At 36.7% G+C, this 14,805-nt stretch overlaps 1 long non-coding RNA gene across 1 annotated transcript in view; it reads left to right on the top strand.

Moving 5' to 3' along the window:
* LOC106506480 overlaps nt 2,921-14,805 on the top strand; it is a 50,541-nt gene continuing 38,656 nt past the window's right edge. Inside the window, exon 1 of the long non-coding RNA XR_002339502.1 lies at nt 2,921-3,111. This is a non-coding gene — a long non-coding RNA (uncharacterized LOC106506480). The remainder of the gene's footprint in view (nt 3,112-14,805) is intronic.

Raw genomic sequence — 14,805 nt, 5'->3', positions numbered from 1 at the left:
TTCAATATATATCCCAACTTTTAGTCCTTAGACCGAGGTCTTAAAGCAACGTGCAACGTGATGCTTGGCTTTGTGACTGCTTGGGGCAGGGAATTATTATCTTTTATTCTATTCAGGTATGTATTTTAAAAGAATCCTCTATTATATTTTATCTACTATTTCTGTATGTTTGGAATAGAAATGAGTTCTTCCGTGTTAGTAAAACTTCAAACATCCACTTCTCAATGTAAGTAAAAAGCTACATTATAGTAATTTTAGAAAACATTACCCAGGAAGCAAAAATGGTATATTTTCTTTTTTGCTTACTTTGTTAACATTATTACTTTTTGAGTTTATGAGAGAAAAGTCAAAAATCCAGAAGAACAAAAAAGATGAGAGCTTTGTGATTTTTTTTCCCTCTTGATCTCTATTTACCAGGAAAGGATGTATTATATATGTATACTGCAACCTTTCCTGGTAATATATTTTTTACATATTCCTGGATACACACACACACACACACACACACACACACACACACACACATATATAGTATTAGTTTGCCAGGCTTGCTAAAATAAATATCACAGACTGGGCATCTTAAACAACAGAATATATTTTCTCACCGTTCTGGAGGCTAGAGGTCTGAGATCAAGGAGTCAGCAGGATTGACTTCACTCTGAGGTCTCCCTCCTTGACTGTCAGTGGCCATCTTCTCCCTCTGTCCTCACAGGGTCTTTTCTCTGTGTGCATCCATGTCTGTGTCCAGCTTTCCTCTTCTAATAGGGACATCACTCCTATCGGTTTAGGGACCACCCATATGACCTTAATTATGCCTTTAAAGACCTTATTTCCAAATATAGTCACATTCTAAGATCCTGGGGGTAGGATTTCAACACATGAATGGGGGGAGGGGAATCCTAATCCAGCCAGTAATACAGCCTATATATATATACTATAGCATGTCCATATCATATATGTGATATACAAAAATATATATAATCCCTTGATTAACTTTCTCACTCTAATGATAATTGAAGGAAAAGCTTCAGGTGACTATCCTTTTGTATGGGTAAGAATTCTATCTTTCCTTAACACAAGAACAAAGCAGAGAGAAATCCATTTGTGGAGTGATAAAAAAAAATTCTCTAAGTCAAAACTGTGAAGTGATATTGTCATTTTTTCCAGGGGGCCAAATGTTAGAATATGTGGCATGCCATCAGGAGACAGAATTTTTCAAAGGCTTATTTCAAAGCCAAAGATACTGGTTCACCTTATACCTCCAGCAATCCTCTACCAGTCAGTTGGAAAATGAGCTAAAAATCAGGCTTTTCTATCTTAGTATAGTTGCACAAAATCTGACCTTAATCCTAAAATTCTACTCTGTAATAATTTGTTTCCAAACTCAATTTTTTGTTAGAAGGTCAATTTGGTGCTTTATAAAAAATAATAAGACAAGAGTAAAATACTGGGTAAAAATCACTGGCAAGGCAAAGCAAAACCATTCATTCATTCATTTCTTCTGTTGTTTATGAACAAACATGTTTGCTTCATTATTAATACAATCTCTTGGGGATTAAGCAGATATTCTTTTTGTAAATATCCTTCAGTCTTTCATAAGCATATATATAGTTTACCAAATAAACCATAAGTTCTCCAGGAAAAGATCTTTAATTTCCATTTCTTTGACTTCCTTATACTGATTGGTAAGCACACACAATTAGTTGATTGTTTACAACAACTATCACAGATCAACAATACTTTCAGTGAATATTTTATTTTCTAACTTCCAGGTCCTATGCTATGCTCTGGGGAATGCAGAGATTAATGCATTCCCTACCCCATAGTGGATTTCATGGAGAGTGACATGAAAAATAAGTGTAAATGCTGTAGACATTGTGATAGAAATCTCGAAAGGAAATAGTTACTCTAGAGGCAAAGTGCTAAAGCTCAGATTTGAATTCTGGTCTCACGAACTTCTTTTATGAGTTTAGGCAAACTTCCCCTAAGTTTTAAAAACCACAGTTTCCTTATTCTTAAAATAGAGATATTAAACATACTTATCTCACAGGATTATTATTAGGGTTAAAAACAATTATGCACTGATTAAATTTCCTCAGTGTCCCACATTGCCAATGTTATTCTTTGCTCAACAATCAAATGGGTAAACGGAGATTTATCTCCAAGGAAAATTTCCTGTAGGTGGTCTCCAGGAAAGTCTGGAAGATTCCAAACCTAGAAGTATTCATGGCAAAGAATAAAATTAGTTTACATAAAATATTTCAAAACTACTTCTAGGAATTCCTTGGTGGACTAGTGGTTAAGGATTCGGTATTGTCACTGCTGTGGCTCCAGTTCCATCCCTGGCCCAGGAACTTCTGTATGCCATGGGCACAGCCAAAGAGAAAAAAAGAACAAGAAAAGAGTTCCTGTTGTGGAGCAGTGGAAACAATCTAACTAGCATCCATGAGGATGCATGTTCGATTCCTTGTCTTGCTCAGTGGGTTGGGGATGGGCGTTATTGTGAGCTGTGGTGTAGGTTGCAGATGTGGCTTGGATCCAATGCTGTGGGTGTAGGCAGGCAGCTATAGCTCCAATTTGACCCCTAGCCTGAGAACTTCCATATGCTGTAGGTGTGGCCCTAAAAAACAAACAACAACAACAACCCTCCCCAAAAAAACAAAAAAAAAAAAAAAGGAAAAAAAGAAAAAAAAATTTCTAAACAGCAAGAAAATCCTTAATCATTGTTAAATGATAAACAAATTGAGAAAAAAGAAAAAAGTATTAGAATCATATGTGGCAGATAAAGAGGTCATTTTTTTTTTCTTTTTATGGCTCCACCTGTGGCATATAGAAGTTTCCAGTCCAGGGGTTGAATTAGAGCTGCAGCTGTGGTCTACACCACTGACACTGCAACACCAGATCCGGGTTACATCTGTGACCTATGCAGCAATTTGTGGCAATGACAGATCCTTAACCCACTGAGCAAGGCCAGGGATCAGGCCCACATCTACACAGAGACAACATCAGGTCCTTAACCTGCTGAGCCACAATAGGAACTTCAAGAGCTCATCTTTTAAACTTACAAATTAATAAGAAAATGGTGAAGATCCCAGTACACAGAAGATATGGGTAAGTTCACATATCCCCCACTTTTCTAAAGTTCTTTATGCCATTTTGCTCTTACAAAGGATCTATATTAGTACCTGCTTTTTCACTAATTGAAAGAAATCTAAAGAAGATTTTAACATTTATAAAAGGGGGGGCAAAAATCAGAGTCTCAGCATCAAACCACCAATTGCTTCAAACTCAGTCTGTGAGCATCCACAGTTTATCTTGATTTATTGTGTGTATCCATTAGCAAGATGTATCCTAAGATGCTTTTCTTTATGCCATATTGGCTTAGGAAAGGTTTCACAGGAGAAAGTTACTTTTGGATAGCTGATTTTCTATGTAAAACTTGTGTTACATAGAAACAACAGAGAAAGAGAAGCAAATTCCCATGAATGTGACAAAATATGCTCAACCTCAACCTTATTATGCCTGATAATTCAAGGCATTTAAATCCAAATAGCAGTGGACTGCCATTTTTCAACCAATAAACTGGCAAAACTTATACCTAATAATATCTAGGGTTGTTGACTACCTGGTGGAAAACCAGGGCTAGGATCATATACACTCTTGGAGTGTGATTAAATCTCTCTGGTGTACAATTTAGTGGCATGTACTGCTATAACTAGCAGTGTATATTCTCTTTGATAGAGCAAAGCCTAAGCTACATGTGCAATAATGTATGTGTAATGGTTGTTCAGTGCAGTATTGTTTGCAAGGGCAAACTGAGAACAGTCTAAATAACTACTGACAAGACACTGGGTAAATAAATAAATGTACATCTGAATGATGCACTATATAGTAACTAAAAGCATGGGTAGAGATACATACTGTTGTGAAAAGAGCTCTAAGACAAGTTATTAAGTGATAAAATCAAGGTTCATGAATAGATAGTATGTATACTTGTATAATACACAACCCTTTAAAAAAGGAAATGTAACATAAAAGATGACCAAGAAATGACTAATATCACAACCCTTTAAAAAATACAAAGATGACCAAGAAATGACTAATATCACAACCCTTTAAAAACGGAAATGCAACATACAAGGATGGCCAAGAAATGACCAACATCACCTACCTCTAGCAATAGTGTAGGTAGGGCAGAGGGAGACATTTAGTTTTCATTTTAACCCAATGAGTTATTTAAATCTAATGCCTTTGCACTTGTTATTTTTATGATAAATAATGAAACACAATATTTAGGTACATAAAGTGTAAGTTGAACATTAAAATAACTCTAAAAAGTTAGAAATGATTGAGTTGAGATTAGACTATAGGAAACTCATATGTCACAACTTTAAACTATATCCTCTAGCATCCCAATTCTTTTTGAGAACATTTAAAGTTGCCTCTTCTAGACTTTAAATTATTCTTTGGTATTTTATTTGGTTCTTTTCCTTTCCAAATTGCTAACTAACTCTCCTCTCTGGCAGGTTAAACTTTTTTTTCTTAAAAATTTTTTTCTTGGTGCATTTCATAGGGTTTTTGTACTGCATCTGGTTCTTCTTTGTCTGATGAGTCTTAATCCTTTTAGAAAGATTAGTCTGATAGAACTTTTCAAAATTTTTCTCAGTTCCTTGGCTTCTTGGTTTTTGGCTTATAATCAAAGATCAATTTCTGATTTGTGTTGTCCTAGAGAAGCTTAATGGAAGTTAGAGCAAGATAAATAGGATACTAATTAAAAGTATAAACCTTGTGCAACCTTAATACAGAGACTCTAACCCAAAGACACTTCCAGTGGTTGATGTGGCCATTCATTCATTAAAATCAGCTATTTTTCTTTTGAATTGCATTACCTTTAATTCTGTAAATTGAATGTTATATAGCACCAGGCAAACTGCTGTGAGTAATTATAATACTCATTGCTGAGTGATGTGACTTCTTCAAAGCTAGGCTTTTTAGGGAAATTGCATGATTAGGTCTCTAGGTGTCTTGGCTTGTTCAGAGAATTATGTTGGCCCTCCAGGGAGCTAATGCATCTTTAATTATTTACAGGTTCACTCGAGACCCTATACAAACATAAGCACATTAGCTCAGTAGCTAAATAACAGTAACATGAAACATGGTAGACACATAGGAAAGATCTAGTAGAAGTAGGCAAACCCAGCTGCTGCCACTTTTAGGTCACATCCTGTAGCTTTCTCTGTCAGTATTTGGTTGACAATTGCAGACCTTGGTGCGTGTGTGCCAGTGCATATGTTAGGCCCTTCTGAAATGTAGGGGCCTTCTTAATTGCTGTAGAGGAGACTGAAAGCAAATGACATCTACTGTATACTGGATATCTTTAGGTGAAAGGCAGATTTGTTTAAGGAAAATCATCTGCTGCTTTTAAAGTAGTGTTTAAAATTATGGGAGATCACCATGTGAAGACACAGACAAAGGGAGAAGTCTTTGTGATGATGGAGTCAGAGACTGGAATGGTGCACCTGTAAGCCAAGAAACTCAAAGGAGTGCTAGCAAACCCCAGAAGCTGGAAGATGCAAAGAAGGAGTGTCCCCTAGACCTGTCAGAGGGAGCCTGGCCCTGCCAACACCTAGATTTCAGATGCCCATCCTCTTAAACTGTGAGAAAATACATTTTTTTGTTTTAAGCCAAAATACATAAATGATAAATACAATTGGGAAAATATTTATACATCCCCGATGTAAAATATTTAGATGCACATTCTACCAATGTAAATAAAGTAGTTTTCTTTTCAACTCCTGCACCCATCTTTTTTTTTCACTCTTTAGGGAAAACAGTTGAATGTATGTCAGAGTGTGTGTATATATCCTAAATATTTATACACACAATATACATATCTTATGTATAATATACAATGCACACATGCATAAATAAACAAATAGACTATCCAAAACATAGGGGTCTGAAAATTGTTTAAAATAAGTTTGCTCTAGGACACATGGGAATGCGTAAAATTCAAAACCATCCAGTTCAAAACAACTTCATTTTGTCAGATTAACCCAGTTGGGGACTCTAGGCTCTGCTCCTCTGATTGCTGTTCTAGCAGTAACTTAATGGCAAAGTTTACTGAAATGGAAATACATGGGGTAACCTGTTGTTGGGAGCACACTTAGCAGCCTCCTAGGCATCCAGTGTTCCCCGCCCACACATATTCCCAGCCAGTGAATTTCCCGCCATGACAACCTCCGAGGGGATGACCCCTGTGCCAAGAACTCTTGGTCATGATAATTGGTGCAAGAAGGAGCATATGCTTTCAGCTAATCACATCAAAAGGGAGCACAGCTTTGTTATTCAGTGATTGAGGGGAAAATAGCCTCTTTTGATTGTGGCAGAGGAAGCACAAGGTAGTTGTCTTGTGATAACATGAAATTTCAAGCCAGAAAATAAAACAGGAGATGTAAATAAGGTAGAGAAGAGATACAGAGAGGACAAGAAACATTTATTTTGTGTCATTGCTAAACCGTGGCATTAAGCTATCTTTAAGTCTTTACTATTATCCAAATTCTCTTTATCGTACGAGCCAGTTTGGATTATGCTTTTTGTTACTTGCAATTAAAATTATTCAAATATATTAGAGCTAAAATGTTAGCTCGTAATTGATCTATGCTAGTATTTGCCAGAATGTTTAGGGAAATACTTGTTTGTTCACTCAGTAAGTAGACCATGTTCAAATACATTTACAAAATATCGAGACGAATTTTTCACACTTTCAGAGATTCATGAAGTATAGGACATTTTAAGAAGTAATAAAAATTCTAATTATGATTATACCTACAGTATTTGTATTAATTAACCAAATATTTCCTTTTTCATGTAATATCCATTGAAGACCTATTAAAAATATTCCCTAGAATTAAAAATTCAGATTATCAGTATATTTGTATATTCTACTTTTCTCACAAGATTAGAGTCAACATATTTAGCCAGATCATTTGGACCTAAGCACTCCAGAACCTAAAAAATGTTAGTTTATAATTATACATACACACACACACACAGGTGTATATACATACATGTATAATTTATGTATATTATATATATATATATCAACCTGTTTTCTATTTAGTCAAAAACCTAAGGTGTATTCAGTAACAAATTCAAGATCAGCCAGGCTTAAGATATCTTTGATCTTTACCTCAATTCAGCTTGTTGAATTTTGTTCATTTTATCTGATGTGACATAGATTATAGCTAAAATTAAAAAGATGATGTTTGCTGTGCATCTCATATTTATGTATCTTGGATTTTTTTAAATATTAGAGAAGCCTAATATGCCTGATTTTAACAGTAAATAAGTTTATCACAGAAATATTGGGGAGCTTGTGGAACTGTTGAAAAGGCTGGAAAACCAAACTAAAGTTAAGCAGCCAGGAAATGTGCCCCAAACCATGCTGCAGAACTGGTCCAGAGAGGAAACCACTGCCACCCCCTCTAAGAACTAATGCTACTCTACTCGCAGACACCCGACACCAGCAACTGTGCCTGTTGTGCAATCTGAGACTGACTGTTAAACCACCATTATCACGCCCACTGTGCACCACACAACAGACACTTTAGCAGCTGCTGTGTTGCCTCCACTGGAAAGAGAGGAAGCTTAACTGAATCTGTTGCTTTTCTATGAGTTCCGAAGTCAAAATTCAGCACAGGCAAACAGATTGGCAGAACCTAAATCATACACTGGTACCCTGGCAGCAAGGGAGGCAGAGAAAGCATGCATTTGACATTTTAGCCCTAAACCGAAAGCTAGTTTCTTGCTCCTATCAAGACGGATAGGCTAGAGAATTCCTCCATCATAGGAACAAACTTCAAATAATAATAAATACTCATGCTTTGATTTGCTCAATATTAACATAAACTTCTATTTTTTCAATTAATCACAAAGGACCCATGCTTCCTCCTAACCTCATACAATGATTTCTCCCTCAAATAAACATCTCAACAAGGGAATAATCCAAAAACCTCATCATTCACAACACCTACTTTGAGGCCAAGAATTCTGGGTGATGTCCGTTCCTCTTCTAAGCCCATCATTATACTATCTTAATATTGTGTTATGCATGGTTTCAAATTACCCCCCAATCTACCATATATAAAAAAGAGGGAAAAGTGGAAAGGAAAAATGAGGGGAAAATTCTGATGAAGATATATAAATATATATAGGACAATACAGAAAAGAAAATGTGGGTGGAAATTAAAGCCTTTGTTTCTGGGGATGGTCACCAGGTCATTACTGGCTTCTATGACCATATGCCTTCAGCTAACATCTCTGCTAGTCAGGGTTTTACCTTGTAAGGTGACTGAAACTTCATTCCTGACAGAAACGTCCTTCATAGTCTATTTGCATGAGCTTGCTGTGGTCATTTTTATTTTATTTTAAAAAATTAACAGATTTTATTTTTAGAGTGATTTACCAAAAAATTGAGTTAGAAAGTACAGAGTTCCAAGAAAGTTTAGCATCTTGTATTGGTGTGATTCTTTTGCTAAAATTGAGGTCCCAACATTGATAGATTATTAACAAAAATCTGTAGTTTACAAGAGGGTCCAGTCTTTGTGTTGAAAGATCTATGAATTTCATCAAATGTACAATATCATGTATCGACTATTACCGTGTCATTCAGAGTAGTATTGGTACCCTAAAAATACCATGCCTCATGTATTCATCTCTCTCTCCCCAACTCCTGGCAACCACTGATATTTTTACTGTTTCTATATGGTTTGTCATATAGTTGGAATACTACAGTACAAAGCCTTTTCATACTGGCCTCTGTTTCCTTCATGTGTTTTTGTGGCTTGATAGCTCATCTAAAAAAAAAAAAAAAGTCACTGAATAATATTCATTGTGTTGACTTACCACATTTATTTATCCATCCATCTACTGAAGGATATACTGGATGCTTCCAGGTTTTGACAATTAGTCTTCATTAATTTTTGGCAATTAAGAGCCAGCCAAGAAGATCCCTTAGGTCCTTTCTACTTTTCTCAGAAATTACAATGTTAATTCCTCTCTAGAGTAAAAGTTTACTATCCTAGCCAACAATGGATCCACGTCCTAATTTTTTAGAGGCATGAGGAGTCCTAAAAGGCCACATAGCAGTCTCTCATCCTCAAATTCAGTGGAATATTGCTATAGATTCTCTTGGGTCCTAATTCACCAGAACCTAGAATCTAAGAAATAGGAGACAAAAATTTGAAAAGGATCAATAGCTGTAAAGTGACATCCACAACCCAGATCAAAGGGTCTTGTATTTGCTCTATGGGAGATACCACACAAGCTCACATTTAGTTAGCAGTGCAGAACACACAACACAATCTCTAGTAACAGCCCAACCTTATGAACCATTGTTTCTCAAGTGGCACTGGAACTGAGTCTTTAACAGAATATTCACCATTCTATAATAACTGTTATTTTGAAGTGATAGGGTAAATGGTGGGACAGGAAAGTTCAATGATATTTACTCTCTTCTTATAAAACAAGTTCCTTGAATACAAGCAATGTGGACTTGAATACTGTGGCAGCATACGAGGCTGTTTCGGCTCAAATACCCATATCCTATTCCCAACTACTGATGGAAAAGACTAGTTAATTGGGTAGCATTCACTGCATGATAAGCAGTTCACATTGTCATGCTTGTTCCATTGATAGGACTTCAGTCTCTACAATGGCCTAGAATCAAATCAAGAGCTCTTTCTTCAAAGAACAAAAATGTTGTTTTGCCAAAAAAAAAAAAAAAAGATCATTTTGCTCTAAACCTGTGAACGTCTGAGGGGTAAACTAGAATGTGAGTATAAAGAACGTATTTAGGAGTCCCCATTGTGGCGCAGCAGAAACAAATCCGACCAGGAACCACGAGGTTGCAAGTTCGATCCCTGGCCTCGCTCAGGAGGTTAAGGATCTGGCGTTACTGTGAGCTGTGGTATATAGGTAGAAGACATGGCTTGGATCTGGCGTTGCTGTGGCTGTGGCGTAGGCCAGCAGCTGTATCTCTGATTAGACCCCTAGCCTGGGAACCTCCATATGGCTTGGGTGAAGCCCTAAAAAAAAGCAAAAAAAAAAAAAAAAAAAAGTAAAAAAAAGGAACATATTTATATTTCTAATAATGTATGTTTTAGTGTCATATTATGCAAGCACAGGCAACCAAAGGGTATTAAATAAATGGGAATGTCACTAGAAATGGTATTAAATTAACATAATTCAATTATGTATAATACAAGAAAAGATATGCAATTCAGTATGAGGCTAACATAACCAGAAAAAACCACTGAAAAATAAAAACGGGGAGTTCACATTGTGGCTCAGTGGGTTAAGGATAGGGCATTGCTGCAAGATATGGTATAGGTTGCAGATATGGCTCAGATCTGGTGCTGCCGTGGCTGTGGTGTAGGTCAGCAGCTGTGACTTCAATCTGGCCCCTAGCCTGGGAACTTCAATATGCCACAGGTGAGGCCATGAAAAGAAGAGAAAAAGAGAAAGACAAATCCCTTTATTATAATACATAATTAATCATGTTAGATTATCCCAGTTAGCTTCTGCTTGGCTAAAAGCAATAGGAAACCTAATTAACACAGCAACATTTGGTTTTTACTTAACAAGCAATCTTAAGGTAGTTGGTTCCAGGTTTGGTTTGGTAGTTTAGCGGTATCTTAAAAATCAAAAGAGGAGTTCCCGTTGTGGCGCAGTGGTTAACGAATCCGACTAGGAACCATGAGGTTGCGGGTTCGGTCCCTGCCCTGCTCAGTGGGTTAACGATCTGGCGTTGCCGTGAGCTGTGGTGTAGGTTGCAGACGCGGCTCGGATCCCGCGTTGCTGTGGCTCTGGCGTAGGCCGGTGGCTACAGCTCCGATTCAACCCCTAGCCTGGGAACCTCCATATGCGCGGGAGCGGCCCAAGAAATAGCAACAACAACAACAACAACAACAACAAAAATTAAAAAAAAAATCAAAAGTACTTATTTACAAAACAGAGACAAACTTATAGATTTCAAAACCAATCTTATGGTTACCATAGGTGTAACCATTGCAGAGAGGGAAGACTTGGGAGGGTGGGAATATCATATACACACTACTGTATAAAGTAGATGATTAATGAGAACCTACTGTACAGTACAGGAAAATCTACTCAATAGTTTGCAATAACCTACATGGGAAAAAAGAAAGGATATATTTATATGTATGGCTGATTCACTTTGCTATGGCTCTGAAAGTAATACAACATTTTAAGTCAACTATACTCCAATAAACTTAAATTAAAAAAAAACTAGTAAATTTCTATCCTTTAACTTTGCCTTCCTCAGGGCATTAAATGTCACCATCAGCCTCATCAACTCATAGTTGTAAATAGCTTTGTTGCTGTACCTACTTCAAAGTTTCCAAAGTAGGAATCTAGAGAAAAGGGAAAAAAAAAAAGCCTTCTCCATTTTTTAATTAGAGGTGAAATCTTTCCCAGAAGTCTTCAATATGCTTTTTCTTCTATCTCAGAGGTCAGAAATAGATCACACACCTGCCTCTAAAACAATCACAAGCCAACAGAAAATGATATTACGTGTTGACTCATACTCCTTCATGATTCATCAATTGAGACCAGGATCTTAAAAGACAATAGGGATCTGTTTTCCAGGAGAAAAGGGGAATAACTGTTATATATGCAGCAAGAGATTCTGCCTCCATTATATTTTTTTGTGGATACAGTTTTCCTTATAACTATCTGAGAGTGGAGCGGGTCAGCTTCATTTTCTAGCTCTATAACCGATTTAATGATTTTGAAGTTATAATCAGAAATAATTTCACTAGTCTCTTTTCTAAAAGTTGGACTGATTGATGAGTTCATCTTTAATATAGCCACTATGAGTTAATCTATTATTTGTCCCCAAATCTTGCAGAGATGGGCACAGGGAAAGCATGACTTGGAAAATCTAGTATATAATAAAAAGTTGAGGTCAAATACCTCCTCTAGTCTCTGGTCTTATAGCAATAATAATGCCCACAAATGAGAACACCACACATAGAGGAAATAGCACATTAAAGAACACGCTAAGAAATACATTTTCATTATGATTTTTTGGTCAAAATTCTGAAATTGTGTGAGGGAACTTATACCGGGGTTCTCCAAAGGAACAGCACTAATAGGATATTATATTATCTAATATATATAATAAGGAAATGGCTGATATGATTATGGAGGCTGGTAAGTCCCAAGATTTGCAGGGTGAATCCATAAGATGGATACCCAGGAGAGTCAACCCTGTAGTTTTAGCTCAAAGGCTGGCAGGCTCAGGCACCAGGAAGAGTTGATGTTTCAGTGCAAGTGCGAAGGCGGAAAAAAAGCTGATGGCCCAATACAAAGGCAGGAAGAATCCTCTCTTACTCAAGGGAGGGTCAGCATTTTAATTCCATTTTTAATTCCATTCAGGCCTTCAACTGGTTAGATGAGACCCACTCACATTAGGGAGGGCAATCTGCTTCACTTAGTCTATTGGTTTAAATGTCAATCCCTTCCAAAAACATTCTCACAGAAACACAGAAAGCAATGTTTGAACAAGTATTTGGGCACCCTGAGGCCCAGTCAAGTTGACACAAAATTATTCATCCCAGACCTAGTGAATCTTCAACAAATTCTTGCAAACTTTAGAATAACCAGAGAAATTACACTGAAGGCTATTGAATGTGAACACATTCCTAATTTTTTTTCTGTGTTACAGTGTCTAGTTTGTGAAAATGACAATATTAAACGCAGTTGTTTGGCAATTTTCCCATCCTCCACTCTACTTATAGGCATATGTATTATGTCTACTATAAAAGAGAAATAAGATTTAGAGGTGAAGAAGTCAAAATGGGTCAGATTAGGAAAACAATGGAGAATAGGTATTCGCTGAGCAGCATGGACCAGAAAGGTGGATGGTGTCAACCCATGATTATAGGTAAATCTGAGCACAAGGGGAAACAGCTCAAAAGCTAAGGGAAACCTTAACATTCAGAAATAGTAAGAGCATGTTCATGCAGGTGGCAGACTAAATTCTACTGGTGTGTTACTTTCTTCATATGCTATCGACAGCCCCCAAATACCTCACAAGTCCCAAGAGAGGCCACTTTCAAACTCTGAATTGTGTCATAGTGGTATTGTGTTCAGGTAACCCTGATGCACCAAGAAAAATATGCACCGTGTTCAGTAACTCTGCTTATTTATCACTGAAGTTTAACACAAAAATCATTGAAATAAAAATGCATATCGCTTAAAGTACTTAACTAGCTATTCAGGCAATTTGGGTTTCTAAATCTATCCATTCTTTTGTTATTACACACACACACACACACACACACACACACAAACACACATATTCTTTATCATTTTATTTCTAAGTAAAAGGTAAGCCCCAGAATCAGTATATATAATAGGATGTGTATGATCCTGATTTGTGCAATATTGAAACAGAGACTAGATAGAAATGTCATCTTTTTTCCATTTCATTTAATTTGGTATGGAAAAACACATGGTTTGTATCTAAATTGGCTTCAGTCACTAAGTACATTTCATCCAACAATATTTAGATATAATCTAAACCATCTTAAGTACTTTTTTGTGATGCAAGAGGATAGTAACTTCAATTTGAAAACATAAAATCTCAGGATCACAAAGTTTAAGTGTATTTCCCAGAATCTCATTTTCTAAAGTTATTAGAAAAAAAATAATGCTGATCAGAAGAAGAGAGGCTACTGCTTGACAATAAACTGGAAGTTTTTACACATTGCTGATCTGATTTTAATGAGGCAAGAAGAAAAGATTTGTAAGTAGTATTCCATAAAATGTTTAAAATGAAATTACAGTGTATCTTTTTATTTTTTAGAATTAGGAGAGTTAACTTTTTGAATGCTAACTGGCTCTGTACAATATTTTCAAGAAAGCTATATGGTGAAATGGAGTAGTTGAATGGCATGTTTTTGCTAGCTGGCTTCTAGTTCCTAGATTTCTTCAAACCTATTGTTTCCTCCTTTGTCTCAAAGAGAAGAAAGAAGAAACCTACATGGAATTGTTTAATCAGTTTCATTCAGCAAATGTAACTTCATCATAGGCATACCTTAAAAATCTTGGTCTGAGTCTCTAATATCCCTGTTATTAGTAAAGACTAATAATCATTTTGCTACTCGAAATATAGCCAGTGTTCCTTTTCATTAAGAAATGTGATCTTTGGAGTTCCCGTCGTGGCGCAGTGGTTAGCGAATCCGACTAGGAACCATGAGGTTGCAGGTTTGGTCCCTGCCCTTGCTCAGTGGGTTAATGATCTGGCATTGCCATGAGCTGCGGTGTAGGTTGCAGACGCGGCTGGGATCCCGCGTTGCTGTGGCTCTGGCTTTGGCGGGTGGTTACAGCTCCTATTCAACCCCTAGCCTGGGAACCTCCATATGCGGTGGGAGCGGCCCAAGAAATAGCAAAAAGACAAAAAAAAAAAAAAAAAAAAAAAAAAAAAGAAAAGAAATGTGATCTTTTTGCTTGATTAATTATGTCACCTGCAACTTGTGAGGCAGGTAGAAGAATCTTCCCGTCTACCAGAGCAGTGCTTTCTGGCCTGAATTACACATACGAATTACCTGGGGATCCTGATAAATTCCAGATTTTGATTCAATGGCTCTGGGAAGGCATGAAATACTACCTTCTTAACAAGCCCCCAAATGAAGCTGATTCCAGGACACCTTTGTAAGCAGAAACTGGACAAGTTTGTAGACATGGTCAAACGTAAACAAGGATCTGAGAACTGTA

Source organism: Sus scrofa, chromosome 16 (assembly GCF_000003025.6).
Source record: "Sus scrofa isolate TJ Tabasco breed Duroc chromosome 16, Sscrofa11.1, whole genome shotgun sequence".
In the NCBI taxonomy this organism is placed as follows: Eukaryota; Metazoa; Chordata; class Mammalia; order Artiodactyla; family Suidae; genus Sus; species Sus scrofa.
Note: the sequence above shows the minus strand (reverse complement) of the source record. Positions and strands in the feature narration are given on the sequence as shown.